This window comes from Labeo rohita, chromosome 3, assembly GCF_022985175.1.
Source record: "Labeo rohita strain BAU-BD-2019 chromosome 3, IGBB_LRoh.1.0, whole genome shotgun sequence".
Taxonomy (NCBI): Eukaryota; Metazoa; Chordata; class Actinopteri; order Cypriniformes; family Cyprinidae; genus Labeo; species Labeo rohita.
Genome location: NC_066871.1, coordinates 7,811,170 through 7,836,822, shown reverse-complemented (window position 1 = coordinate 7,836,822; position 25,653 = coordinate 7,811,170). Strand labels below are relative to the sequence as shown.

Sequence of the window (25,653 nt, the reverse complement as noted above, 5' to 3'; positions counted from 1 at the left end):
GGAACTCAAGAGTCTCAGCTGCTGTACGATGATCTTTAAGTTGTCTGTTAACAATAACAATAAACTGATTTTATAACTGTACTGTTATTGTAAAATAGTTGTGGTTTAGCTTATTTATTCTTTAAAAAAACATTTCATACTCTCCATTCCCTCAGGAATGCCTGAGATTTGTAAGATATCAGAGGGAGTGAGTGTTTGTGGTGAGGAAATGCTCAGAAACATCTCATGGAGAACCACACAGGGATATCAGCGGATCAGATTTTAGCGTTTGGTTTAAGGATAGATGTAAGATTAGGCTGTATGGCTTGAATAACATTATTATCAACGAACCTTTTGCCTCTGGTTTTAGGGAAACCATAATTTGGGCTATGATTGTTTATTACAGGAATGTTCCAGCAATGATCCAGGAACATTTCTTACTTGCGTAATGTTAGACTGCATTATTTCTATGACTGAAATATCAGATGAATACTCATATAAAGCTAATTTTTCTTAAACGTTACACAAGCAAATGTTCAGAGTTGGCGTGACTTTAAAGGGACAGCGTGACGCGCAGTGGCTTTAATGGGACTTACAGATTCAGGCACTAGCTGAGCCACTCTCTATGGTCCCAGCATGTCTGTCATCGGTAGCAGCAGGCCAACTCCTGAACACCTGGCTGCTTGCCTGCGGACGTTCCCAGAGGACACAACCACCGGCTGTAAAGTTCGCTGAGACTGAAGAACAGACGACAGGATGGACAAAAGCCTGTCCCAGGCCTCCCATCTGACTCCTCTGAAGCCCCTTCAAAGGCTTTGAAGTGCTTGCAATATGTTACTGTGCTTAGGTAAGGCAGAGCAGAGTGCAGAGTGGTCGTATTGTTATTAGTGGATTTTGCTAACCATTAGTAGTGGGCTACTATTGCGCAAAGTCTGGCTTAGGGATTTTTTGAAACTTTCAACCCTGAGTAGCACGTAACTTGTTGTGCAACACTGTGGTGGCATGTTTTGACACTCACAATTTCTTGAGAATTATTGAGAGTATACTATATTTTCTTTCTGGTCCTCAAATCTGATTGGCTGAGAGGAGTATGATATTGTAGTGATATCAGAATTCCAACTGTTTCATTGTTTGTATCACTTCGCTTGCAGTATTTCTCACAGCAAGTGTCATGGCGGACGCCCAAATCCACTACAGTTTTATAAATAATACTGTTTTTGTATCACGGAAAGTAGGTTTAAGAGTTTTCAGTGAGAATGTACTTATTTAGACTTAAAATATGCGGTTTGTTAATAAAGATAACATCTATTTGAAAATGTGCCTCAGTGTATGTATGTATATATATAAACATAAAGACATAAGCAAACAGTAGTTTTTAAAATGACTTAAAATACATATACAATAGCAATGAGGCAATAATAATTAGTTCAAATAAAGTATATCAAAAGCAAGTAATCACATGGTTTTATTCAACAAAATTGTTAAGATATATAATATGTTATAAACAATGGAGCTAATGTACGTCATGCATTATGACAAATGATTGCTGAGGGCGCCAATGGCCTGACGATTGTTTTTACAGTTTACTGCATGATCTAATCATTGTTTAATATTGCCTAAACAACTTTTAATGCAAATGTCTACTTAATTTTTAATATTTGGCCATATCTTTATGACAGAAATGCTGCAATCACTGTGATTTCTTCAATATGTGGACATCAAACCGTGTAAACCTAGAGTGAGGGTTTGAGCTTTTATTCTGAAATTGTGATTTGTGTTTTAGGTTTATAAATTATTTACCTTACAAATCTGATAAAATTGAGAGCAGTATGTTCCCAGATGAACCTTATAATAAACCCAAACTCACAGCAACATGCAGAGATAGCGTTTGAGACGCTCCACACATGTAAGTGATAACAGTTCAACAAAATAATAGCCTTTGTGAATTCACAGTAGAATTGTTCTTTATTATAATTATTAAATGGGTTTAATATATCATGGATTCACGTCCGTTAAATGCGCCACTTCCGGTATTTTGTCAGTTACTCCACACTGGCAAATTGCAGTGGAGGATTTTTTTTAAAATGGAATACTTGAATTGAATTTAGGAATCGTGACAGCCCTAGTCTTAAAATTCAAGTTTGACTGGCAGGAAGGTGTGCATTGGATAAACATTATCCCACTTAATACATGGCTTCTTGAAACATAACTAAATAATATTGATTTGAGTTTCCTTGCAAGCAGCAAAATCCACCAAACAGGAACTATTCCTGTAAAGACTAACCTACAATCAAAACATAAATGACAGTTTTAACTTGTCAGTGCTGACAATATGACCATGGCATAAGCAGGAGACCCTCCTTGCTTGACATACTATCCAAACTCAATTCATCAGTGTCTAATTAGTGGTCACAACCTCCACTTAAGGCTGATGTATGTGTTTGAGTGTGTATATGCACTATAGGGTTGCCTGCTTGTACGGTTAGGTAAGTCTCCCTGCGGGTCACAGGTCTGGAAACCACTGAGATCTGCATGCTCACACATTGCTACTCTGATGCGTAATGGTGTCAGAAATAGAAAGGAGTACACTGTTGGCTACCAGTGAGTAAATCAATATGTTTAAGTAATTCAAGAATGCTATAAACATTCCAAGGTGAAATACACTCATGGCTCATTTTTATAGCGCCATGGCAATCAGCCAGAAGCTGCACCTCCAATCTCACACAAGGTTGCAATTTGCACTACAGCCTTCTTTATAATGAATCTGCTTAATGTTTTAAGTGTTTGTTTTAGTGTTGACATTTTTCTTCATCAAGCATGCATTCAATCTGTGCATTCCAGCAGTCTGTGTATTAAGATACTTAGTTAAAATTTCCCACAGGTGTCATTATAGGGCACTTCTAAGCAAAAAAGACAAAAAAAGATTTTTTTTTCAGGGTACTGTATTTTAAAGATAATTCTGTAAAAACATGTTTTGTTCAACGAACCATAAACAGTTATTGCACATGCACCTGTGGAACAATCCTTAAGACATTAAAATTTTACAGACAGCAGGCAATTAAGGTCACAGTTATAATAACTTAGGACATTAAAGAGACCTTTTAACCCGAAGAAAGATGCCTAGGGTCTCTGATCACCTGTGTGACCTTATATACTTAAAGTCTTGTGAATGTGAACCATCCACTTCTTGGTTTGTACTGCTTATATCCAGTTTGACGTTCTTTCAACAGAACAATAGACTAATGAGTTTCTAAAGATGTGTATTTCTTGTGACTGGTAATAAAAGCAAATAGGCCGAAGGCTTTGCAAGAGAGACACTGTATTGCCTTTCCACACTCCATTAAGCAGCGCCACCATTTGCAACTGATTTAATAATAAAACATTTCCCAACCAGCAAATCACCACATTAGAATGAACATGTTACCGTTGACTAATAAAACATTTGTGTTGAATATTCTGCACAAATTGAATCATTTAACATATTTACATTTAATTTACTAGTAGATGTGATGCTGAAAATGATGGAAACTACTCTCACAGAAAAAAATGCATTAATATATACTTTAAAGCAAAGACATACAAGCCTGTCATTTTAAACTGTGTTTTGACTGTATTTTTCCATTGAAAATAAATAAATAAATAAATGAAAGAAAGAAATAATAAATAGATGAATAAATGATAAAAAATAAGCAGATCACATAACAATAAACATACTTTTCCCTCAAAACATAAATTATCAAATACAAATTACACAAAACCACCAAAAAGTGAGCATACATCCAAAGTTTTAGTTGCCTTTTTGTTACATGAGGTAGATAATGATTTAATATAAATTTTAATGTCTTCTTGAATATAAGAAAAGTGGGGGGTAACTTTCATAACTTTGTATTTGTGGATAAAATATTTTGCAAGCAAAATAATTAAATTGCAGAGAAAGTAAACATTTTCATACTGCTTCTCAAAAGTAAAAATTCCAAACAAAACATCCTTAAAGAAAAGCTCAAAGTCATTGTGTATGAAGTTTACAATGAACTGGCAAATGTCATGCCAGCGTTTTTTGTATGAACGCAATACCAAAAAAGATGCAAGACAGTTTCTGGTTGTGAGTCGCAAAAAGTACAGTTCACATCTATGCTTAATTTGAATTTTGAGACAATAAAGGCTTTAACAGGAAGGTACTGATGAATAAGCTTAAAAAAACTTCTTTAACCTTATTTACCAATAGATACCTGTTAGGAAGTGTCCAAACCTTTTTCTATAAAATATTTTCCACTGATCTATTCCATTTTGAAACAGCATGAGGAGTGGAAACACATTCATTAAGATAAATTACTGTTTTTACAAGGATAGTTGCAAAGACGGGCATTTTGACATACAAAAGTGTGCATTTAATGCTTTTAATTCATTTAATGCATTTAATTCAAGGCCTATAAAGCGGCAAAAATAACTCAGTTCAGTACTCTATGAGAAAGGTCTTCACCTACGAGCATGTATCTCTAACAGTGCTCTGAAATTAGGTGCATAACAAATTAAGTTCTCTTTCGCTGCTTATTGCATTTTAACAGCTTAAAATCACTTGTTTTTAAATTGCATTGCTTAAAAACGTGTCATATTAGCGTGTAACCACATTAGAGATTTCTACCGATTAACAAATTTCTACCTGTCTACCGGTATATCACCCACCCGTATCTGAGATGATACATTAGTTTTTCAAGAAAGTGTCATTCACGCCAAAAGTTATGATGTAGCATATTGTATGTCTATTTAGAGAACAATGACGAGCATATGTGTAACACAGTATCTCAGTATGTGCTAAAGTATTGTGCTGGGATGCTTGTTGTCTGCTGATCGGAGTGTATGTGCTCCAAGGGCCAGTTGGCATCAGGATCACGTCTGTCTGATGAGCCAAATCAGGGGCCAGAGACACAAAGTGGCCTGACTGAGATGCTTCAGTGATGGTTGTCATGTATTCGCTGCTTTGGCTGAACCCATTGTTGAGATGCTTTGGCTCTGGTCTCGTGTACATGTCATGAGGTGATCTGGCAAAGACTTCCATCATCACCAAGTGATGAGATGACTAGCACAGACAGCTCAGCCCAAGCTCTTCAGCGACAGCAGCAGGACATGCCTGTGACACACAGATGGATACTGTCCACTGTCACGCTTCAATGAAACCCGCTGCTTATTACTGCAGTATGAGTCATCAGCTCTTCCACACTGAGCTGTCACTTTAAGAAGCAGGTAGACTTATTTTTCTCTTTTATGTCTTTTTACCCTGCTCTAAATAGGCTTGTTTGATCTGAGGTTCATTGTTTCCTCTAAACTAGAGTGCATCGCTGCACCCGCACAAACAGAAGAAAAGATTAAATGTGCAGCAAAAGATACTTTAATGGATAGCGTTTCAAGTGGAGTCCATCCACTTGTCCATTTATTTTCAGTGTGAAACTGAAGCTGTGAGATTAATTTGCGAGATAATAGTATCCTAGAACAGTGAAGGGTTTTTTATAGCAGCACCACAGGGAAAACCAGATTTGCATTTCCTCAAGGAAATACCAGCATTTGCAAAGCTGTACAACTCTAGCGCTGAAGGATTTAGGTAAGCAAGGGTTGTAGGTTTTGTAGGCATCTATAAATTGTTAAATATATGCAAAAAGTACAGGGCCAATCACAGTTCACTTTGCACATACACTATCTTTATTCAAAAATCCTACCTGATCTCATGACGAAAACGTACCTGTGGGAACTTTCACAAAATGTGAAATACGTACTAATAAGTACACATCACTGCAGTTTCCATCAGAAATAAACATCTTTTTCATACACATTTATGATTACAGCCTCACATGTTTCACTTTCCAGATGTAACAAGCTTGCTCAGTAGCTCAGCCGGCACCGAATTTGATTTAGGATGCGGAATCCTTGGGTACAAATCCCATGAAAAACGACTCACAATGAAAGAGCTGAAAGATTAGAGACTGAAAAACAAGCTAAAATGACATGCTTGCGATTACATTTTTACGTCACATTCGCTCTTGTTCATGCTATCGTGTAGGTTTAGGTGTAGCACAGATGGTACATTATTTTAAAACTTCCTGGAGCATTAAAGTTATGGCGCCACTCAACGGACATTTGAAGTCAGAACTGCGGAGACACATACAAAACCAATGTCATATAAAATAATAAGAAATGTTTTCTGAGCAGCAAATCAGCATATTAGAATGCTTTCTGAAGAATAATGTGACACTGAAGACTGCAAATTTAGCTTTGAGTCACAAAAATACATTTGGTAAATGGGAAGTGAAACTTCAGCTGAATGTCTTTAGAAACTGACTGTTAAAATGCATCTGCTCCCCACAGATGAATGCATCCTTGATGAACAAAAATATTAGTAGCAATAAAATAAATACTTTTAGTGGTAGTGTAGTTGGCTACTTTTTAAATGAAACATTCTATCAAGCTACTTTTTAAATGAAACATTCTATCAATGGAAATCAGTATGTATCTAAGTTTTTGCACATTTTATGTACATTTTCTGTCATTAAAACTGGGGTCTACCAAGCTTAGATAAATAGTAAAAAGCAGCTGTTCTGCACTACACTGTAAAAAACAATTTGTTGAGTCAACTTAAAATAATTTCTAACCTGGCTGCCTTAAAATTTTAAGTTCAGCCAACTCAAAAAAAAGTTTATTTAACTTTAAATGTTAAGTTATACTAAGAGACAACTTAGATATTTGAGTTGAATCAGCTTGAAATTTTAAGGCAGCTGGGTAACAAATTATTTTAAACTGACTCAACAAATTGTGTTTTTTATTCTTTACAGTGTAGATGATTTTTAATTCCTGTATATGTTTGACTGTTAAGAGAAGAGAACTTGAACTTGATGTTGCAGGTGTCTGTTTATGAGACATTCATGTGGTAATTATATGCAGATTTCCCTACTAAATATTTAAACAGGCATATTGTTCCCGTCTCCAGTTTCACAGCAGCACCTGTCTAGCACGGCGGTTCACAGGGGGGCAACGGGAAAGAATTTTCAGTCTTACTTTTAAATCATGCATGGCTTGCATCCGTATCTGCCTCATTGTTCAGCGTGCCATCCTGCAGCCGGCCTAGATAGTAGGTCACTCAAAAACTATCAGCTCTGGGAAATAAAGCATGAGAAATGTAAGCAAATTTAAGCTCTCCTTGTTGAAATAGGATGCTTGATTCAAGAACGAATTGTACTAATGTGAATGAATTGGTTAGTTCACAAAACTGATGTGAATGATTCATTCCCGAATCTGACTGATCTGGTTCTCGAGTTCATCTCACTGACTCAGTGATCTAGTCAGCAGTTAACAGCTCACTGGAGGGGAAGATTATCGGTGAATAAAAAATTTGGTCTTTTCATCATAGAAAGCTATCGAATGACTAGCGCATGAGTCATATGGACCTTTGTACTTTTATGGTACTTGTGCGCCCGTTTAAAGTTTGAACGCCTCTGTCCTCATATGGACTTTAAATGCATTGAAAAGAACGACAAGGAAATCTCTTTGTATTGAGTGGAAAGAAAGAAAGTCAAACAGGTTTGGAATGACATTGGGATGAATAAATGATGACAGAGTTTACATTTTTATCCCTTTAAGGAAAAACATTTACTAACTGCGGTGGACAGGCAATATACAAATGTCTTGTGAGCTAAGGGGAAAATATAATAAATGAATGAGAGTGAAAAGAGCTTCTGTATGAGCCTCAGTGAAACAAAACACTTGACATCCTGCTTATAAAGGAAGATACGTGCATTCAGTAGATGTTGTTTCCTTTGGGCAAACCTCTTCCTTTTGTGTCAAATAAAAATGGTTTTAAATGTTAAGCAGTGTAGGCAGCCTCTGGCTAAATAAGTTCAAACGAATTCTGGCTGAAATATGAGGTCAGATAATGGAGACGGTGGGAGTGTTGTTTTCTCTGGCATACTCTGTTTGCCTCACAGACCCTCTGCTAAATTTAACCTGATATCTTTGTCAGCTGACATGTGGATCCAGGCGTTACTAATCAGAGCCTCCATAGTTTCTTTGGCGCTTTTCCTTCATACAGTGTTCCCTCTCCTTCTGTCTCTCCCTCCGCCACCTGCTCGCTGTCTTACTCGTGTATCGCTCTCTAACTCATCACATTTTGTTTTGCGGTTTCTTTCCGACAGCTCATTTCTGATTCAAAACGTTCAAAAGACGCTGTGTTTTCAGTGTCACAGACTCCTGAAATAATACTCTGTCTAATATGTCTTTCTTGGTTGAGCGTCTCTGTTACTTCACGGGGGAAACAGGGACATAAACATTGCAGCAGTAGAAATTTGTTTAGTATTGTCAGATTTTAGCTATGCTGCAAAACTGGTTTAAAATGTTATATCTTTAATACTTCTGCAACTTGCTGGCTTTAGACAGATGTCAGACGTTAGAATACTTAAACACATGACCACCCACATTTCCATGTCAACTGCCAAGTCATCATAATTTGAATGAGATGGTGAAATTGTAGTTGGGTCGGTCGTACCAAAAAAGCGCAACCCAACCCTTAACCACGATTGTAAAATAGAAAATAATTGTGGTTTCTTACAATCCAAGTTGATTAGAAAATTGTGATCAGAGTGCTTTCCAGTGGCGCCTCTTACCAAATTAGTGTAACTCGGTCTGCTGAATCACAGTTAGATAATACGTAAAAAGCAGATTGCATGCTATGTAGGGTTGCACAATAAATTGTGTGGCATAATTTTAAATTGTATTTGAATATATTTAAAAACTGGATAACACTTTATTTTACGGACCAACTCTCACTTTTAGTTTATTATTAGCTGTTTATTAGTACATATGAAGCACATATTAATGCATTATTCTGCATATTTTAGATTCATTAAAGGATTAGTTTAGTTCCAGAAAAGAGTCGATAAAGAAGGTTTTTGAGGAAAACATTCCAGGTTCCAGATTTTTTTTCCATATAGTGGACGGGTTAAAGGTCCAAACTGCAGTTTCAATGCAGATTCAAAGGGTTCCACATGATCCCAGCTGAGGAATAAGGGTCTTATCTAGTGAAACGATTGGTCATTTTTTGAAAAAAAAAAAAAAAATATATATATATATTTTAATTACAAATGCTTGTTTTGCACTAGCTCCACTTCACGCATTACGTAATCAAGTAGGAAAGGTCACGCGTGATGTAGGCTGAAGTACCAACCTAGTGTTTACAAAGTGAACGTGCAAAGAAAGTCAAACGGTCTTTACAAAAAAGGTCAAACAACGATGTCAGGTATACTTTTTAACCACAAATGCTCATTGTACACTACCTTGACCTCACGCATTACGTAATCACACACACATGACATAGGTAGAAGTACCAACCCAGTGTTTACAAAGCGAACTGGCAAAGAAAGTCAAACGCCCTTTACAAAAAAAGGTAAAACAACGATGTCAGATGATTTTGAAGTTAGAGGAGAAAATGAGATGGAGTTTTTTGTCCAACCCCACCTGGAACTGAAGTACACAGGCGAAGAACAAACCATGTATGACTTTTCCAACATGATTATGTAACGCGAGCTATGTAAAGTCAAGCTAGTGCAAGATGAGCATTTGTGGTTAAAAAGTACATACATTTTTAAAAAAATGACTAATCGTTTAGTTACGTAAGACCATTATTCCACAGCTGGGATCGTGTAGAGCCCTTTGAAGCTGCAGTTTGGACCTTCACCCTGCTGATCCCCATTGAAGTCCAATATATGGAGAAAAATCCTGGAATGTTTTCCTCAAAAACCTTAAAGATATCAACATCTTGAATGACAAGGTGAGTAAATTATCAAGATATTTTTATGCTGGAAGTGAACTAATCCTTTAATCCTACCCATACCTAAACTTAACAACTATGTTACTAACTATTAATAAGCAACAAATAAGGAGTTTGTTCAGGGAAAACTCTTAGTGAATATGTGTTCCATATTCTAAAGTGTTACCAAAAACTGAAAATGATATAATCAACAGATGGATTTCAAATTCATTTTAGGAAAAGAATGCATCATTACAACTTCTGAAACTGAACAGCACAAATCTGTCACAAATGTCACAAATCTGAAAATGTAATTTTAACCTCAATGTAAACCAATCAACCAAAAATCTTTTAAATACCTCTTTGTATAGCTTGGTAATATATAGTAAATATATGAACCCTGAAAACTTAACAGCAAGAACATCCTGGTACACAAAAACACCTAAAATAGAGTTTACTGCTTTGCCTCCCTTTTTCTTGTCTTTCCTCAAATGGTTTGCTTGCATGACTAGTTCAATATGAAAGCATCATGACAGGGTTTTGATCATTTTGGCTATGCCTTGGGAGCTTGCGCAAACACTTGCACAGCCCGAGCAACTGTCACATATTCAGTTTGTTCTGTCTGCTTCAAACTAAAACTTTGACTTTTCACAACTTTTTGAAGCATTTAAGTAGAGCTTAGATTTGCTTAATGAAGTCCTACACTGTAAAAAATAAAAAGTTGAGTTAACTTAAAAAATTAAGTTAATCTGCTGCACAGCAATTTTGAGTTTACTCAACTTTAAAGGAGGGAAGTTGTGCCAACTCATATATAAAAGTTCAGTGAACTTCAGTGAAGTTGAGTGAACTACCAGTCAGAGTTGGCACAACTTATTTCTTGAAGTTCAGTAAACTCAAAAATGCTTTGCAGCAGATTAACTTAAATTGTTAAGTTGACTCAACTTAAAATATTAAGGTAACCAGCTGCAAAGCTTTTGAGTTTACTGAACTTCAAGAACTAAGTTGTGCCAGTAATTTTTTGCTTGAAGTTCAGTAACCTCAAAAAAAGCTTTGCAGCCGGTTGCTTTAGTATTTTAAGCCAAATCAACTGCCTTTTTTTTACTATTTAAATGTATAACTTTAAATCTTACATCCAGACTCTAAGCCACATTGTATGCTCCTCCACATCCTTTAAGAATACAAATGCATGCAGTATGAACAATACTGTAAATATAACAAAAACAAGATTTTGTCATCATTACAGAAAGTATTTATTGGCATTCTACAAAATGAACACAATTTAGCTTTTCTCCACTCAAACTATGATGTAACTAGGATGTGACTATTTACAATAAAAACACTCTTAAACAAAAAACACACATTTAAAAATTTTTTTTAAGTGCCAGAAAAATGTAACATTAAAAATATTAAAATTCTGCAGCCTTAAGTAAAGTTTTAAATCAAAAGTCACAAAAAAACTTTTATATAATTTAAAGGAAGCTAAACTTTACCGTCATTTTAAACGTTCATCTTGCTCTATCTATTATTTTGGCACATCCATAATGCAACAAACACACTGGATCAAGAAGCAAAATATTTCAACTATTAACACAACACTTAAAGGAATAATTCAACCAAAATTATTCTGAAAATTTATCATTTACTCACTCCCATGTTGTTCTAAACCGTTGTTCACACTCAACACAAATTAAAATATTTTAATGAAATTTGAGAGACTTCTGTATTGAAAGGCTGTTCACCCAAAACTTCAAAGCGTTCATAAAGAGATCATAAATAATTAAATAAATATATAAGTTAATATGAATTGAGCAGTTTAAGTCTCCTGAAGAGACGCAATTGTAGGGATGCATGAAATAGGATTTAGAAAATAGTACATTTGAAAATAGTTTATTTTCATTAATATTAGTATATTTATAACTTTGATACTAGTTTTACTTATTAATATTATTTACATATATTATCTATTAACATTTTTGTTTTTCCTATAATGTATTTTAGCCTGTATTAGGGTTTTACACACTCACACAAAAACTAAACAAAACAGCATGTAGTTTCAGTTAGGTACTTTTATTTTTTTTAATTGACATGAACTTGAAGCAAAAATGAAAATGCTCTAAAAACAGTTATTGGCTAAATACAAATAATAAATGACAGTTGACAATGAACATGAAAAAATACATCAGAAAGTAAAAATAGAAATAGAAAATAAATGACAAAATTTCCAGGAATAATGTATCTTCAGGATCCTCTGTGATGCCTTTAAGCCCATCAATGTGGTGTGATTGAGTGGCAGTTTCTTTGCAGATGATGAGGTTGTGAATATGATGCATCTGAAATACACAGTTGAGTTTACAGTTAAAGAGTGTCCATGTGTTTATGTAAAAACAATTATGCTTATGAAGGCCATAAGCAAAAATTGACATAAGCAGTATGCCCTTCAAAATATTAAAAAAAGAAAAAGTGATTTAAAGTGGGATCTTAGGATAGTTTTATATAGCTTTAACACTTAAGCATAGACTCAAGTAATAATTTTAAGAAAAATCTAACAATGAATAAACTCATTACCTCTATTACTTAGTGGAGAAGAGAGTATCCTTAACCGAACAGAGCTTGTCACACAAAAAAGAACCTAAAAAAGAAAAAGACATTATTGGCAATGGGAAACAAGTTACAATATGAAAGTTAACATTTTATAGACATTGTAAGAAAGAACTTCACCTGTTGAAACTGTGTTGATAGTCTGTGTAGCTGGATAGTTGATGTCCAGAAAATGAGTAATGAGGTGTTTTGACAGTTACAATTTTTTTTTTTTTTTTTTTTTTTAAAGGCCAGGAATTAAAAAAAAAAACCCTAAACTCGGTTCTAAATAGACCTTTAAAGAACCATCTTTTTAGAGTGTACTTATAATGCAGTGCTAACTGACATAGCTTTTAAGCTATCACTGTATAGAAAACTAAAATATAATACAATTTCTGGGGTTTTTTTTTAATACATGTTATATAAGGCTCAAACTCACAGCACTTGCAGAGATGGAGCAGCATTTAGTGTGAAATGCGTGATGTGTAATGTGATCACGTGTCTTCAGAAGACTTTGTTTAAACCATTCCATTCTTCTGTATTTGTTTTACAATCTCTTTATGAACATTTTGAAGCATCAGAATTTTAGGTGAATAGTTTTTCAGTGAATGGACAGAAATATCTCAGGTTTCATTAAAAATATCTTCATTTGTGTATTAAAGATGAACAAATGTCTTATGGGTTTGGATCGACATGGCTGTGAGTAAATGATGACAGAATTTTCATTTTTTTGGATGATCTAAATTAAGCCAAAGAGGACAGCAACAGCAGTGGTAAGGCCATGTATATATTCCAACACAATCTGCGTCTCTAGTACTACATCCTAGGCACCTTTAGGTTTGAGTGGATGACAACATCATCTTCCAGTAATAGTTAAGATGCTCATCTTCATACCCTTGGTGTGGACATCCTCTGGCTTTGTGTCCTGCAGTAAAAAAAAAAAAAAAATTATATATATATATATTTCCTACTAAATATTGACATTAAATGTTTAAAACATAACAAAAATAATAATAATACAATTCTGGATAAGGACTAGTTTTTACCAGTACAGAAATAAGTCAGAAATAATACAAAAAATACATGTATAAACAAATACTGCATATCTTCACTGTATGGAATAAACTGACTCTTATTGAAGCTGCTAAATTTGTTCAGTCAAGAGGAGTGAGTGTCGTCTTTTTATTTATTTATTTATTTATTTATTTTTTGTAACATTAACGGAACAAATATCAGCAGGTTTATGAGGCTAACGTTAATGCACGGATCAAATTTACTGACACACAGGCGATTTTATCTCAGACGTTGACTCTCATTTCAGACTTACAAGTGATTGTTTATGTAAATAAACACATTTTGACATAACTTTATGTGTATTTGACAATTTAAGCGAACTAAGCTGCTACAGAGAGATGAATCTGTGATCGCATATTTTCTGCACGCTTCGGTTGTGTGTCAATAAACACGTTTATCATCTTACACGTCTTGCACTTTCACATATATGCACCAGTATCGCGGATTTCAAAAAAAAAAAAAAAAAAAAAAAAAACAACAACAACAACAACAACTGTGTGCCAGATAAACTAGTAAGTTATATCGCCTAGCACAACGAAATACAACACATAATTAACCTCTATCTGGTTAATTATATACTCGTTTAATCGACATTTGAACTGTTACTATAAAAATATATCTGTATACATACCTTGCAAATGCTAACGTTAGCTGATCGTGCTTGAAAAACAAAGCTAGCTAACTAGTTAGCCGCCAGACTTCATTCAACAATGTTTATTCTTTCTTTAAAGAACATTTACAAACCTAACTGTGTAGTTTATTTGGCTTACTTTCTATATTAAATCTGGGCAGAAAGAACTTACCTTAAAAGAAGACATCCACTCCCTTTGCCATCGTTGTTTATGTTTGAAGCTGTAAACTCCTTGTATAGTTCAGCGACGGCACTTTGCGCATGCGCAATAATGTCAAGTTGACCGCTCAAATGAAGAAATAAAAATACTGAGTTTGCTCAACTTTCTTATTTGTGTTCATTGAGAAAAATATAGTAAACATTGAGTTAACTTGTTTTTATGTGTAAACTCAACATTCTGCTTAAAAATGTGTCCACTTGACTTACATTTTTAAACTGAGTGAACAATTTGCAAGTTGGAGTTTTTACAGTGTATTATGCCCCTTTTTACAATATGTAATATAAGTCTCTGGTGTCCCCAGAATATGTCTGTGAAGTTTCAGCTTAAAAACCCCACAGATCATTTATTATATGATTTTGCCCATTTTGTGGAAGCAAAAACATGCTGTTTTCATGCATGTCGTGCTGCTGCTCCCCGGCCCATCTCTAGAATAAGGCTGTGCCTTTAAAGCTTGTACTTGAGATACTCTGCCAAAAAACATCTGTTTGGTTTTGATTATCATGTCTATTGGGCTGAATCGTGTTGTGGTTTCTAACTGCTTTTTTTTGTAAAGTTCATACTAACTGATAAAGGATCTGCTCTCCACGTTGATGGAGTGGGTGTGAAATTTCTGTGGCTTTCAAGATTAGAATGAAGTGCAAAATCTTCCACAGCCTCTGTTTTCTTGCACTTTTGTTCTCTTTTGCTCCCAGCCTCTTTATCGCAGCGGTGCACATTTTTGTAAAGCTGTAATAAATAAGAGGCAAAATTAGGACCCGTATTGATAGCGTACACCGCCATAATATCCCACTTTGTTCCAGGTCATCATGCCAAAAGATAGTGTTTATTCTTTCTCACTCTCACCACCTGGCATTGTGGGATAACTGTACTTGGCAAATGCTCTTCACTGAAAGCCAGTTAAGGAAGCGGGATGAAAGGTCCCTCCAGGGAAATATCTCTCCCCAGTCATACTCAATTGCTTTAATTAAACCCGTCATAATTTAAAGCTCATTAATGTTTAAAGGGACCCTGGCGTGTTGTGTGGGAAGGTGTCAGGTGTTGGGCGGGCGACTCTGCGGTAGGGAGAAGGCGGGATTATTTGGGATACTCTGAGGGTAGGTTTCACAACTAATGTGGTCTTGCTCTGAAAGCCAAACAGCTGGCAGACACACTCATACTTATTCATTCATCTGTGGGGGGCTTCTAATGGAAAGGAGGTAAAAGCTATTGCAGGAATGTGGGGTCAAACATTACATGCAGAAATATGAGGTGAACATGACTAGAAAGGAGAAAAACCTGGCTTTTTCTTATCTTCTTCTCCTTTAAACAGTTCATAGTTCATTCAGAAATGTAAATTTTCACAAACTGAAACCTTATTCTTCCATACATTTCCATACAATTTTTCACACCAAAACTGATAACTATAACTATATTAGCTTCCAGACCAAAGCAAAGTAGCATTCTGTTTATTATAAGCATGTGCTACAGTTATGTCATCTGCCAGTTTAAATGCTCAAGCTGGATTCTGATTGGCTGTCAATGTTCTGAAGAAGTTTAATAACTTTATGTGAGGAACAGATCAAAATTCAAACCATTTCAGCTCAGTTTGACATTGCAAAACATCAATGTTCATTTCGTATCATAACTGAACACAGTGTGCTAGTCTGAATATGCAGGATGGGATGGAGAATGAGAGCTGTAGTAACCTGGATTGTCTTCTGTAAAAAAAAATTAATCTTATCTAGTGAATCGACTGGCCATTTTCTTAATAATAATAATAATAAAAAAAAAATAACATTTTTCACTACAAATGCTTGTTTTGCACTAGCTCGGCTTCATGCTTTATGTAATCACGTAGGAAAGGTCATCCACTGAAAAATCCAGCATATGCTGGTTAGATATGTTTTGAAGCATGGCTGCTGGTTTGAACTGGTTTAAGCTGGTCATGAGCTGATTTAGGCTGGTCATGTGCTGGTCCTAAGCTGGTCCTGAGCAGGAGCAAGTTGCTTAGGACCAGCTAAGAACCAGCTTAACCTTTGTGTGTCATTAAAAAAAGTTACACATAGCTCCTTAGTGGACAAAAATGTCAAAAAACTTGGGAGCACAGTTAAGTTTGGACTCATTTTAAAGAAGACCTGTGGTTGGTGCACACAATGGTTGAATTTGTGATTTGCAGTAGAGTTTCTCTCTCAAATATTACAAGAACACACATGCACACACACATTTTTTTTTTATGACACACATACAAACCACACTCTGACATTCATACCAACACACCCACACAATTAAAGCTGCATTATTTATCCAATCGGCGCTATAATATGCAGAAGCAGAAAACAGGAATAAAGCGAGTATTTGCTATATAGGCCAAACTGAAAAAACGGCACCATGTGATGCCTTGCCAACAGAATGAAAGCCTGTTAACAAAAATTGCATCATTTTACAGTTAAATGGCACTGCAATTAAAAATTGCAGTTTTAATGGGTTTCAATAGGGTTTTTGTCCCTAAGGTACCTAGTGCAAAATGGATTTATTAAAGGAAATGGGGTTAAATAGTGAAATTCCCGAAAAAGATACACACCGGTGCCAAAATGAATGCAGCTGTCAATAACACAGGCAAGATGATCCAAAAAAACAAAACAAAACTGAAAATGGCAAAAATGTCCAAAAGGTCGCACAAGGGTTAAACCAGCTAAGGACCAGCTTAAACCCACTCAAACCAGCAGTTATGTTTCAAAATACACCTAACCAGCATATGCTTGTTTTTTCAACAGGGGTAACGTAGGTGGAAGTACTGACCCAGTGTTTACAAAGTGAATGTGCAAAGAAAGTCAAACGCCCATTTCAACAAAAAGGTAAAACAATGTTGTTGGACAATTTGAAGTTTGAAGTTGGAGGAGAAAATGAGATGGAGTTTTTCACCCTACCCTACCTTTTTGAACCAAAGTACACAGATGACACAGAACTAACTGTGACCTTTCCAATGTGATTACCCAATGCATGAAGACATGCATCGCAGAGCTAGTGCAAGACAAGCATTTGTGGTTAAAAAGTATATACATTTTTTTTTTTTTTTTGAAAATGACCAGTCGTTTTGCTAGAAAAGACCTTTATTCTTCAGCTGGGATCATGTAGAGCCCTTTGAAGCTGCATTAAAACTGCAATTTGGAGAAAAATCCTGATATGTTTTCGTCAAAAACCTTAATTTCTTTGTGACTGAAGACAGAAACACATGAACACCTTGGATGACATAGAGGTGAGTAAATTATCAGGACATTTTTATTATGGAAGTGAACTAATCCTTTAACATCCATGGAAACTTTCCATTGCAGAAAGGTTTCTTCAAAGCTGAAAAAGGTTCCTTAGATTATTAAAAATGTTCTTCACACTAAGAAAAAAATTTATTATTTTAAAAAACTGCTCAGTAAAAGGTTCTTTGGGGAGCCAAAAACATTCTTCTGAGGAACCGCTGCGAAAACCCCCTAAGATACATATTACTCTTATGACCCTTTTATAGTGCTTTCATGCTCTTCATAAAAATGACAGCATATGGGTTGGAACATAATAAAGGTGAGTTAATAATGACAGATCGTTTTATTATTGGGCTGAACAAAATTCTTTTTCTACTCCTGGACTGTCTTGACATGCAGCAGTGGAAGGTTATTTACACGCTGTATTGATTGACCACAGAATGTGCCTTGACACAAAAGGCCTCTCTTTCCGGCCATGCTGTGTTATGCTTCTGATAACAGCCTTCTTGACCGCAGTCTGAAGCTCTGCCATTAGACATCTGCAATTAAGCAGGAAGACAGAGCAGTCTGGACTGCACTGATGCTCTTCTTATCTGACTGAAGAAAGAGGAGGTCTATTTAACTGACATATTTCCCCCACCTCCATCTTTAACCTGTTGTTTACATCTCACAGTGCAACTTATGTGTGTGTTTTCCTATACTAATAAGATGGGGGTTTGGACCACATAGGCAAAAACAGTTCAAAATACCTCCTTTTTTGGTCCACAGAAGAAATAGGGTGAATAAATAATGTCATAGTTTTCATTTTGGGGTGAACTATCCCTCTAATTTGCTTGTTCTACAGATACAAAATACACATTTGCTGACCATAACATTCATGATGAATTCATATTCAAAAAATGTGGATCATGAGGTTTGGTTAGACAAAACGGTGACTGTGGAATGTAAACGGCTGTTCTTGTGTTTGATTGCAGCTTTACCATAATGACATGGTTTCTTGCCAGTGGTGTGTGAGGAAAGTAGCATGTGACTGAAGTGGACCAGAGGCTATTGCATCAGCGGAGTTTCTGAGGGACTGCAGGGCTGTCTAAGCCAGACTCCCAGAATCCTGAAATAAACAACTTTCTATTTTTTCTACTCATTCTTACAGTGAGCAGACACAGGTTGTCAAGATTGTTTGCCTAGTCAGTCTAATTCCAGAATAAGCATGTAAAGTAACTACAGTGGGTCATAATATAAACATTTTTCTGATGGAGATTTATCAGGGGTTCAAGCGTAGGGTGCTGAAACCCTACTGTAATTGTTAGAATGGCCAAGGATCAGCAATCTCTACGTAAAACTGGTTGTGCAGAACAATAATAATCTAAAAAACATTGAAATCTACCATTTGGGAAGTTATTACGGGGTCGTTTAGAAAAGGGACCTGTCCAGAAATGCACAAAAGCCCATAAGCCTACCGAAAACTTCACAAAACCTGGTGAGCACATGCAAAGTTGTAGGGAGATCAGACCACAGCTGGCACTATAATAGTCATAAATATTAACCCTTTGAGCGGTACGGTCCCACATATGGGATTCTATTTTCTGTGCCCCTGGGAGTACGGTCCCACCTATGGGATTTAGAACGTTCGGTGACGTCACACAACTGCCAAATTCAAACTGTGTTTTCGCGCGTTGGCTGGCGCTGAGCCAGAGAGAGACGCTTGCTGCGCTTGTCATATAATCACAATTGAGCAGTGTTTTCAACGACTCAACGTTTATTTTAGGTTTCAGGAATTTAAATACACATAATTACTAGTAAAATAATACATTTAGAGTTTGTAAAATACACACGGATGTCTATGGAAGCAGCAATAACAATCCATTCAAGTATAATTTGCTGACGTGTTTGATTTATATCAGATACACATAATGTAAGTAATGATATAATTCACTCCAGTCCTTTCCCACTTCACCAGCTACTTACTTGCATGTATTTCGGGAGAAACTGGTGAATTTACGTGCTGTAAATCCGGCTGACAGGACTCTCTGAACGGCAGCGCGAACAAACATGGCGGCGCCCATCTCACGTTATAGATCACGATCCAGATCATTTATAAAGATTTTAAAACGGCAGAATACACTCACTTACACGTATTCGTGAATCGGAATATCAGATAGTTGAAAACATGGTAAGCAAGTGTGTGAATATTTTGAATAAAAAGGGAAAAACGAAATAAAAGCGATACGTCTGTCCTACAGCGATATAGTGGCTGCGGTGTCAATCATGACGCGTCGCCATGGAAACAATAAAGTGAACGTTCTAAAATAACGGTCGCCTAAAAAAAACTCACTCTGGGGGGTCAGATAGAATATTTTAAACTCACCAGTGAAAGGGTTAAAAAAACATATTTCTATGTCAAATTACCTATATTTGCCAAAAAATGCTTTTTAAATCACTGATTTAGGTGGTTACAGGCTTGCCAAATAATATGTAATATATTTACTTAAAGCGCTTGAACCTTGGTAATCGCTGCTTGCTGCTATATATATTTTTTTTCAAGCTACATTTTATAGACTCAATATTGTTGATTGAATTCAGACTAATGATTGATGGTTATAATGGTGTGCTTGGCACAACAGAGGGAGAACATGAGAAAAAAAGTCTGCTTATGTCAAACACATCTGCCATCCTACACAGCTCTTTTTTCAATCCCTGAAGTATCATGTGGAAGAATATCGAGTTGTCCCTCTCCATATCTCCTTTCTTTTTGCCCTCAGTAACCCAGGGCCAAACGTAACCTTTTTGAACACTTCAGAACTGAGATACGCTCCTGCAGTTTTCTGGACGGTTAACACCAGAGGAAATCCTTTATGGCTCGTCTGACTCGCTGTTCCTCTGTTGAACACAGGTCTTGTGCTCAGGTCTTTTATCTAGGACTGATTGATGGGTTTCAGCAGCGCTTGAGTGCTCTCCCAGCTTCACTACTGCAGTCTAATCGGAGGCCGTGCCCTGCCCTCAGCCCCCCCTCTGCCTCTTCTGTGACCCATAGGAGTATTTCAGAATCTATTCGTTACTACTGGCCCATGGTAGAGCAATCAGATGTTCCCCGTGGGCCTCCTACATCACAATGAGTGTTGTGGGCTCATGTATTTGGGTTTTGTCTGTGTTATTTTTGTCCAGCGTGATTTAGTTTCCCCCAAAAAAGAAAACTTATTCACTCAGAAACAAAAAAGGAGATTTTTAGCTGCCCAATCTGCTCTTCTCCCTACAGAAAAAGGGTGGTGTTTAAAAACACAGACAGAGACTGACACGGAATAGAAGAAATTGTTGAATAAAGTTGTTGTTTTTGTTTTCTTTGTGCAAAAAAAGTATTCTCGTAGCTTCATAACATTACAGTTGAACCACTGATGTCACATGGAGTATTTTATCAATGTCCTTACTACCTTTCTAGGCCTGGAACGTGGTATTTACATTGCTGTCTATGCAAGGTCAGAAAGCTATCGGATTTAACCAAAAATATTCTAATTTGTGTTCTGAAAATGAACAAAGGTCTTACGGGTTTAGAACGGCATGAAGGTGAGCTGGATTAATGCCAGAATTTTCATTTTTGGGTGAACTATCCCTTTAAAACTGTAATCCATTTGTCACTCTTTGGGCTTTGGGTAAAGGCCAGTATACTCCCTAGATTATACAGTCTGGCCACATGCTGCCTAGTCATGTGACTCTGAAACCAACCTCCCACTATGAACGTAACTGCATGCAATGTACAGTAGTAGAGTATGATCTGTCATCCACTGGCAGCACAAGAAAGGTTGCCCTTTGCGGTACCAAAGCCACACCGCATTAAATTGCTTGTCGCATTGAATGGCTGGCCCAAACCCAGTGTCTGCCTCTAAAACCCAAACCTGCTCTAAGTTCATCTGAGGTTTAGTATTTGTTTATGGACTTGCTGATATCTGCCATATTCCCTGTGGGCTAAAATAAAGGCACAGTCTGGCAGAAAAATGACACTGTCATCATGAGAGGATCCTCTTCGACCAGGAGCGGAATAGAAACTCATGCCAAACCGCAATATCCTGAGAAACCTACCTGGATCCTGCACTTGTCATCACCAGAGCCTTTTAGCAACTAAACCTTTCCAGTCACATGTATATGAAATTCCACAGAAAAGCTGTATACCATAAAGAAGCTTTTTGTGCTGGCAAACTACAAATGACTTATAATTATTTACTGTTGTACTTTGGTATTATATATGTACTTCAAAAGCACTATTATGCAACAAAAACTGGTTTTGTTTTCTGTGTAAATTGGTGAAAATCACACCCATACAGTAGCTTTCTCAAGAGAGTGGCGTTCCAGCGGGTGACATAAGACGTAGGAGTCCTATGGAGCTGTGTGGAGCACTTTTTATGATGGACGGTTACACTTTTTTTGCTTCAAAATCTCAACCCTCATTCACTGCCATTATAAAACTTGGGAGATCCTGGACATTTTCAATATAACTCCGACTGTATTCATCTGAAAGAAGAAAGTCATATACTAGGACGTATACACCCAGGATGGCTTGCAGGTGAGTAATTCATAGGATAAATTTCATTTTTGGGTTCACTAATGAATTGCACCTTGAGTAAGCAATAAAAGTTCAAAGTTATCAAGATGTATATTTGAAATGTCATATTCGTCTCGATTTTATGTGGACAGACAATCAGGTCAAAGGCCATGTGGATAACTGAACACACATGCCTTACAGCCACCCTGGAAAGTCCCTGAAGGCAAATGCGGGAAGAATCTCAACAATGTCGAATGAGAGAATGGAATGCTATGCATGTCAATGCAGTCTCTTTGTCTTGAGTTTGAACTCTGCACTTGAGGAGGAACCTGCTGTCCAGAATAAATGCCATCTCAACTCATTCTGCTGTTTAAGAACTGAGAGTTAACTGACATCAGAATGGATCTTTTCCAAACGGACACATCAAGACAACTACAAATGGTTCTTGACCTTCTTTCTTCCTCTTTTGGTTTCATGTTTCAGTACTTGCATTCTTGACACATTTAAGGTAACTAGGGTCAGTCTGTGTATCTCAGTAATGCTCCCCTGATTAATAATTTACGGAAAAATTCAGTGAAGATAGTGTGAGACTTGTAGTTCCACATCTATGAATCGCTTTCAAATCCAGTCTGTTTTTCAACATAAACCCATTTCCTATTTTATATTTCCCTGGTGATTTTTATAGTTTTGTAGTATGTAACTATGGTAGTTTGGGCTTCCAAAGCATGTTGTTACATTTCCTTTCACAGCTCTGTAAGTACTTTGTGAAAGACTTCTAGTAAAATGAGGTGTGTAACATGCCAATATACTGCAGAAACAATGTATTAGACTTGTAAATGAGTTTGGATGGGCGCCTGAAGGAAACAGCACTGGACTGTCTAAGAGGAAAAAGGCTATGTTTGGAATATTATATATAGCCTCAGTTTAAAAAAAAAAATACACAAAGCAGTATGCACATTTTCCATTACTAGATACGTAGAGACCCTCTCTACAGGGTCTTTGCAGGGTCTTCAAAAATGTTTGAATATTATGAATTTGGAAATACTACTCATTTCGCATACTGTAGTATAGAAGAAGGCATATTTGGACAAATTAATACACTTTTGTGGTGCATTACGGAATTAAATGAGTGCACTAGATATTGTTTCATACACTTATCGTCACTAAGGCCCTGTTTACACCTAGAATTAAGATGCGTTTTGGTCGACTGGATCACAAGTAGACAAGAAAGACACATTTGTGTTTACACCTGGTGTATTAATTCATCAACTATTTCTGTCCTGATTTTGAGGGGAGGGTCTATGGCCAAGTATCCACCTTCCTGTAAGAGTGGGCATGGCCATTTGTAAATTTTGTGGGTGTGGCTTCCGGCTTCATCCGCATCCAGCTATTTTTAGCTGTACAAAACAGCTCGTTTTGCTACTTGATATTGCAAATTGGTGTGTCTTACCATAGTATTTTAATGTATTATCTTAATTATGAACACACTGGTTTGTGGTGCAAGTAGGTTTGCCGTTTACTGTTACGTTGTTATTCTTCTCGTTATTTCCCTATAGCGGCTAATGAACCAGACATCTCACCCATAGCCTTACTTTAATGTTAAAAGAATAATGTGGATATGTATGGGCTTTTTCTGATCCTTCAGTCTAATACTGTGAAATAAGACAATGGAAAAAGATAGGGAGAGCAGCAGCTTTAGTTTCTGCTAGCTGCAGAACTATGTCGAATGCTGTGGGTTTTTTTTTTATAATCAGGACTGGTAAGACAAACTTGAAATTTTTCATACCAAACTTATGACTTCAGACAGCAAAGATTAAAACCTGTCTGGCTAAGACGCTTCAACAACACATCCCATAATGTTTTAGAATTAGGTCAGTTGGCAGTAAGGAGACAGTCTTTTGTGGCTGTTCGAATGCATTTGACTACATCAGCGTCCACACTACGAGAGCAATCCAATCGGATGCATTTTTGACTACCAAAGTGGTACATCCTGTACACATCCTGTTCAGACCTGTATTTAGTGTCGTCTACTTACGATCATATCGACCCAAATGCATCTTAAAACCAGGTGTAAACAGGGCCTTGTTGGTATAAAAAATGAACTAGCAGAAAAAGTCATTAAAAAATCAATCTACATTAATGCATATACTAACAGTCAGTCTGAAACAAACACAGAGGTGTAGTGATACAAAAGGGCCAGTGCTTTCGGGTTGCGTATTAGGACTCTTGCAATGCTAGATGACCAAATTTGAGAACCGAAATTAACTTTTTCCTGATAACACACCTACATGGAGATGTATTTGACTTCTGCATTTACATCGGCAAAATGTGGCTTTTACAGTGTATGCTCATTTGCAATACATCTATTCCGATCAGATGTCAAATAGACATTTATTAGATTTCTTTAAGATGTTTATGATTTAGAATGTATGTAAAACTGACATCTTAAAGATGTCTGTCAGATGTTTGTTCAAAGCAGTTGCTTTCCAGATCAAGTGATCTTTAACAAATATTTTGCAGATGTACATGTGCATAAGTAATATTTTTGACTAAAATCAGGTAATCAGTGTTACCACATGAAGCATATTTTTTATTTTACAGTTTCCATGATAGCACATGTACATCATGGAGACATCTACTTGACATCTGCATTTACATCTGCAAGATGTATTCTTTACAGTGTTTGCTTATCCCCAATACATCTATTAGACATTTCCTTTTAGTTGTTTATGATTTAGAATGCATGTAAAACTGACATCTTAAAGACATCTGTCAGATGTTTTTACACAACAGATGCTTTCCAGATCAAGCAATCTTTAACAGACATCTTGCAGATGTACATGTGCTACCTGGGTTCCCTGATAGCACACGTACATCACAGAGACATCTATTTGAAGTCTGCATTTACATCTGCAAGACTTATTTTTAGTGTTTGCTCATCTGCAATGCGTCTATAAGCCATTTTCTATCAGATGTCAAATATATTCTTATTAGATGTCTTTAAGATGTTTATGATTTAGAATAAATGTAAAACTGACATTTTAAAGACATCTGTCAGATGTTTTTACACAACAGATGCTTTCCAGATCAAGTGATCTTTAACACATATCTCGCAGATGTATGTGTGCTCACTCTCAATGGTAAAACAAATAATATTTATTGACTAAAATCAGGTAATCAGTGTTAGCACATGAAGCATACTTTTTTTACAGTTCATAAAATGGAAAATAGCCGAAATGGTATGAAAACATTTTATTAAAATAATATAATATTCTGTCTTACATAAGAAGGAAAGAAAGAAAGAAAGAGAAAGAGAAAGAAAGCGTTCTGTGTAATTTCACAAGTGTCATGAGATCTGAACTTATGATCATGCGCTCATGCACATCCCCTTATCTAAATGAGTTTCTGTCACAAACCGCAGTCAGCACATCGGGCTGGCTGTTGATATTAAACCCATACAGTAACTACACAACTAGTCCCCAAAAATAAAACACAACATTTAAGAGGAATTCATAACATAAACTCGGTGTCTCTCTTTAACAGACCCCACTGAAGATTTTCCTGCATAGTCATGGCTGCACACACATACACACAGTGTATGAGTCTGTGCGCCTCCCAGTGTGT

General features: G+C 36.4%; 1 long non-coding RNA gene across 1 annotated transcript; it reads right to left on the bottom strand.

Annotated features, from left to right (window-relative positions):
- Window positions 1-11,156: 11,156 nt before the first annotated feature.
- Window positions 11,157-14,402, bottom strand: LOC127157765 (uncharacterized). Its single transcript, XR_007825996.1, has 4 exons — window positions 14,221-14,402; window positions 12,485-13,268; window positions 12,332-12,395; window positions 11,157-12,096 (listed from the first exon to the last, which is right to left on the bottom strand). It is a non-coding gene; the product is annotated as an uncharacterized LOC127157765 (long non-coding RNA).
- Window positions 14,403-25,653: the final 11,251 nt, after the last annotated feature.